Source organism: Balaenoptera ricei, chromosome 21, assembly GCF_028023285.1.
Source record: "Balaenoptera ricei isolate mBalRic1 chromosome 21, mBalRic1.hap2, whole genome shotgun sequence".
Taxonomy (NCBI): Eukaryota; Metazoa; Chordata; class Mammalia; order Artiodactyla; family Balaenopteridae; genus Balaenoptera; species Balaenoptera ricei.
In genome coordinates, this window is record NC_082659.1 from 22,028,330 (window position 1) to 22,034,329 (window position 6,000).

The window sequence follows — 6,000 nt, forward strand, 5'->3', positions numbered from 1 at the left end:
CGTGCGGAAACGGGGGTGGGGGGCCGCCTGGGGGTGTTTCTTCTCCATCTTCAGGAGTCGGTGTGGAAAATTCCAGTTCAGGCATGAAAACGGAGCCCTCAGAGGGGCCATGGAAAAATGTAGATTGGCCCAAAGGACATAATGAGATCTCCTGATTCAGATGAAACTTCCAAAGAAAGCTAAAGGTTTAGGCCTTCACTGAGTTCTGTGTAACCAGATGATGTGGTGACTTTGATGCCCTCCAGCTCCCTTCTTTTTTGAAATGGAGTTAATTGTATGTCTTGCCATCCCCCAAAAGACACAGAAGGAGCATAAGCACTTAGACGGTGGTGACATTATAGTAAAAAAAAAATCACTAGTGTTCAGTCATCCCAAAGCAGGACTTGGAGCGCCTGGGAGAGACCAGGTGCCGAGACCAGGTGGAGAAATTCCTCTCTGAGCTTTAACTACAGGGTTAGGGTTTCGGGTCTGAGCTCTGCCTGAGAAGGTGCGCAGACTCAGAAGGGAAATGAATGGTGTCCCCTGAGGGCTGACCACCTAGACAGGGTGGGTGGGTCAGCTGGGAAATTCTTATGGATGGGGGAACTCTCGGGGCAGTATTTTAACAAGTGGCAATGTCTCCCCACTAATGGAAGGTGGAAATCAAGAAAAAGCCAAAGAGGGTGAGAGAGAAAGATCATGTGAGACGAGGAAAGAAGAAAGAACCAATGGGTAGTGCAGAGGGACTCAGTGTCAGGAGAAAATGAATGTTAACATTCCAAAGAGTCTCTGCTACAGCAAGCCATTCAGCCACCTTGAGAAAGCCTTAACCTCTTGGAGAAGTGCTTCAGCTAAACACAAAGACTGCGGATAAATACTCCAAAGGAATGATGGTTAGAAAGAGAACAGGATAGAGGCTCTGCTTTAGTGACTGTAATTGCTAATAGTGGCAGTAGAAGATCTTAACCATTCATATATTTTAATAGCTTTAATCATAAGTTAAAAGAATAGTTGTATCTATTAACAGCTTATCACGTACCTCCTCATTTTGCCCCAAAACAAGGCCCTCAGAGCACTTACAAAGCACAGAAAAGACCGACCCAGATGCCACCCTAGGACCACGGACCACAGAGAGGGCTCCAGTCACAACAGCCAGATTCTAATTCTAATTGTCATCAGTGTCCCTCTGATTAGAGTTGCCCAGTGAGCCAGGATGGCTTGTCCTTTGTACACGGTCCTCAGCTGGGTCCGGCTGGTGTTTAAAGACAACAGTCATGTTCAGTCCCCTTTTCGGTTGGAGTGAGCTGATTGTCCGAGGAGACAAACCCCAACATACTGCCAGACTGTCTAAATGAAGGATCACAGTTAAAACTTGACAGGAAAAATAAATCCCTGAATTCCTAGGCTAAATGTCCAGGTACCATGCTGGGCCTGCATTAATAATAAAGTTCCTGACATCTGTGAAAGGGCGGAAACCTTCACCGCTTACAAAACAGGCGCAGTCATCATTTGTTTATTTAAGGGGAAATAGCCTCTGGAGAACCACAATACTGGAAAAGACATCACAGATTATCTTCTAAGGTAACCCCTGGGCTAAATTTTTCCTCAAAAGATTTTAAATGGACTGATTATAAAAAATAAACATATTTATAAGTGATTACTAATAGTGAGGTCATGTTTGAGAGACGGAAAAAGAAAAGCTGTAGTTTTAACCAAGCTTTAAGAAACTGCAAGTGTAAAGAGAGAAAGTAGCTTCGAAGTTGTCCGGGCCTGGGAGGAATGGGCGCTTGAGAAGGGATGGCTAATGTGGCAGTGTCTTTATGGAATAATAAAAATGTTCTAAAATTGATTGTGGTGATGGACACAAAATTCTGAATTTACTAAAGGCTATTGAACTGTACACTATAAACGGGTGAATTGTATAGTATGTGAATTATATCTCAATAAAGCTTTTAAAAAGGAAAGCATTTGTATGATAATTGAGTATTTTGCTTATAGCCTGGGGATCTAGAGAACTAAAAGGAGTACAGCAGCACTTCCCAAACGTTAATGTGCAAACAAATCACATGGGGATCTTCTTAAAATGCAGCTTCTGATTCAGTAGGGCCTGGGTAGACCCTGAGGTTCTACATTTCTAGCAAATTCCCAGGGATACAGATGCTGCTGGCTCATGGGTCACGTTTTGAAGGATGTCAAAGATGTAAAGGATAACGTCATTTTCCCTGAAGAATTTGAACAAAAATTGGTGAGACAAGGTGCCCAGAAACTACTGATTAAAAAAGATGTGTTTGGGGCTTCCCTGGTGGCGCAGTGGTTGAGAATCTGCCTGCCAATGCAGGGGACACGGGTTCGAGCCCTGGTCTGGGAAGATCCCACATGCCACGGAGCAACTGGGCCCGTGAGCCACAATTGCTGAGCCTGCGTGTCTGGAGCCTGTGCTCCGCAACAAGAGAGGCCGCGATGGTGAGAGGCCCGCGCACCGCGATGAAGAGTGGTCCCCACTTGCCGCAACTGGAGAAAGCCCTCGCACAGAAACGAAGACTCAACACAGTCATAAATAAATAAATAAATAAATAAAAGAACGTGAATTAAAAAAAAAAAAAAAAAGATGTGTTTGAAAAGAGGTGTGTGTGTGTGCAAACTTTAAGTGCTATACAATTTTGTGAAAATTATCCAAATTCCAGCCCTTAGAACGCTCTAAGAAAATGAACATAACTTTTTTCAAGCCCTGACTATCCCCATCCTAAGCCCATAATCCTTTCTTCGCGTCTATGAGTCTCATGGATAAAAGTCACAGGACATGGTCATGTCATTGATCTCTGTTTTTTTCCCATATGGCTACCCTGTTCCTTACAGGATAGGATGCTGGACAAGTGAGTGGGGGGTTCTCACCTGGGTGTAAAAGCGACTTAGGGAAACTTTCTGAGATTAGCATAGCTCTTAGTTGCTGAACAGTGCTACACATTTCTGTCAGTCAAAAAAGCAATGACTTGAGGACATTACTTAGGGCTTGGGGCATCCAACAGTGATTGCATTACAGCTCAGTGACTGACAAAGAGAAAACATGACTTCTCACCCTAGGATTGTGGCTTGTCACATGTTTCATTGACTTTTTTTTTTTTTTTTTTGGCTAAGCCAAAAAACAACGCAGGATCTTAGTTCTCCAGCCAGGGGATCTTAGTTCCCCAACCAGGGATCAAACCCATGCCCCCTGCAGTGGAAGCACGGAGTCCTAACCACTGGACCTCCAGGGAATTCCCTCATTGACCTTTTTTAATGCAGACAAATTTCCTGAGGAGATCTATGGATGCAAGAGTGAGTTAAATAGGAGTTGGAAATGTTTGTACCTCTCATGTGTTCTTAAAAAAAAAAAAATCTAATTTCAGCATCCTGCAAGATCCCAGATTTTACCAAGAGCTGGATATTATCAACTCAGATAGAAGCTTGAAAAAGGTTTTATGATCTTTATGGCACACGCGGCAGCCTCTGCCCACTTTGGAGACTTTCAGCTCTTGTCAGGGCCCTTGTATTGTCTTAACTTCCTCCGCCCTTTCTGGATGATGGGAGCTCGGGGAAAGGCATAGCACCCACAAATCCACCCGGCTACAGCCAGAAAGGGTCCGTCGCAGTCACCCCTGACTCCGGATGCAAAGAATATAGTCATTCTCAGCTAAAGCAAACACTTCCCCATCTGGGAGGCCCACTGAGCGACAAGCAGCTTTTGATGTAGACATCACTCCCCCAGAGAGCTATTTGTTTGGAGGCTTTGGGGGGGAGAGGAAAGAAGCTTGTCTGCCAAGATGCCGTGCTATCATATTTTTGCTTCCTGCAATGCGATCCTCATGGGTTTGGGTAGAAGCGGTTACCCTGGCACTTTCAAAGGAAAGTTGCTTCTGAAACCAGATTCTTCCTGCCAGAGCCCTGACATGCCTTTATTAAGGCTGATGAAATAATCTGCTGAGGATTGAGCTCACAGATCTTTCTGGCCAGAAACGGACAGAAACCAGGCATAGGTCTGAACTCCACCAAGTGTGGCTGTCAGGGACACTGGGCTAGGTTCATGGAGCCTTTATGCCAGAAAGACTGAGAAATTATTTTGGAAAACTGAATTCCTGCTGTAAGAACATCACACTGAGAAGCAGCTCAAAGGGAAGGCACCGTTGGGCCATTGCCAGGAAATGAATTGTGTCTTAAAGCTGGTCCGAATTTCAGGAAACCCAAACAGAGCACTACATAATGGAAATTTTTCTCAACAGTATTCCTTAAAAATCACTGATAAACATTTAAATGATTTGTAAACTTATGCACACTTACGAATTCAGGTGATTCTCATTAAATTTCTTCCTACATTTTACCTAAACATTGAAGAAAAATGCACCTCATATAGAGGAACTCACATGAAATTCTCTATTGCAAGTAACTAAGATGACGCGTATCCAGCCTTTCAGCCCTGAGCCCCATTTCAGAGGTTCAGTGCTGGGGATATTGGGACAGCCTCATTAGAAACCCTATGGGCCACCAAGCTGGCGTCTCAATGACACTCAGACTCAGCCTTAAGGAGAAAAATCTCCCCAATGAAGAGTGAAAAATAAGCAGCTTGAGAAGTGTGAAAACTCTTGCTCCCTTTCTGCCCAGGGAGCCTCAGTTCGGGGCAGAAAATGGAATCTGGTGGTTGGAGCCATGTGGCAAAGAAACCACACTGCTCTCTCTGTCCAGCTGTCCTGCCTGGAGCTGGGCGCCAGGGTGACAAGCCCGAAGTAGGGAGACACCTCAGGAGAGTGACTGTGGCGTCACAGCAGTTTCAATGTGAGTACCTGCCTGGGCCATCCCCTACGTGCCCGTCACAGGCCCCTCACCCCCCGAGGCCTCAGCACAGGGGGGCGGCAGCTTGGCAACCAGTCAGGGCTGAGCAGAGGGTCTGAGGAAAGAGAATGTCCTCCTCTGGGTACCACGGAGGGGGGCATGATCACTCTGGGAGTGCAAATAAGGTAATTCAATTGAAAATGGCACTAATAAAACTTGTGTGCATCTGTTACTACCCACCTCATGCCTACACATTTTAGAGGGACAGATAGTGTTGGCATGACGTGCCAGAAAAGTTGTAAAATGTTCCTTTGAATTTAACTTTTAAATTTGTTTTATTTATTTATTTTTGGCTGCGTTGGGTCTTCGTTGCTGCGCGCGGGCTTTCTCTAGTTGCGGCGAACGGGGGTTTCTGTGCGGGCTTCTCATTGCGGTGGCTTGTCTGGCTGCAGAGCACGGGCTCTAGGTGCGCAGGCTCAGTAGTTGTGGCACATGGGCTCAGTAGTTGTGGCACGTGGGCTCTAGAGCACAGGCTCAGTAGTTGTGGCACATGGGCTCAGTAGTTGTGGCTCAGGGGCTCTAGAGCACAGGCTCAGTAGTTGTGGCGCACGGGCTTAGTTGCTCCGCGGCATGTGGGATCTTCCCGGACCAGGGCTTGAACCCGTGTCCCCTGCATTGGTAGGCGGATTCTTAACCACTGCGCCACCAGGGAAGCCCCGAATTTAACTTTTGATATTAGTTATGGAGCTCAATGTAGTCACTATTGGAATGGAAAAACAGAAAGCAGCTTAGGTGTAAAAGACAGAGGCTTTTCGGTGGGGATGGTCCCTGTGTGAACAGGAGTGAGTCTTTCTTCAGAAATGTGGAGGCAAGACCAATGGGTTTGACCACAGAAGATGTGGTTCCAGTCTGGGTCCTGTCACTCACCAGCCATAAGGACTCTCCGGCAGGTCACTTCCTCTCTCTGAGGTTCACTGTGTGCACTGTCCTTGGGGAAGCTGTACCTCCTTGGAGGGCTGGTGTGAGATAAGACATGTGAAAGTGCTTTGCAACTGTACGGCCCTGGATGATGAGTGGGGCATCATTTTTCCTAAGCAGTGGTCCCAATCATCCACTGTAAACTGTGCATCATAATCAGTTCCATCAACACATTTATTAAGCACCCACTATATACAATATAAGGGGCTGGGGTCGTTTCAGACATGGTCACTGCCCTAA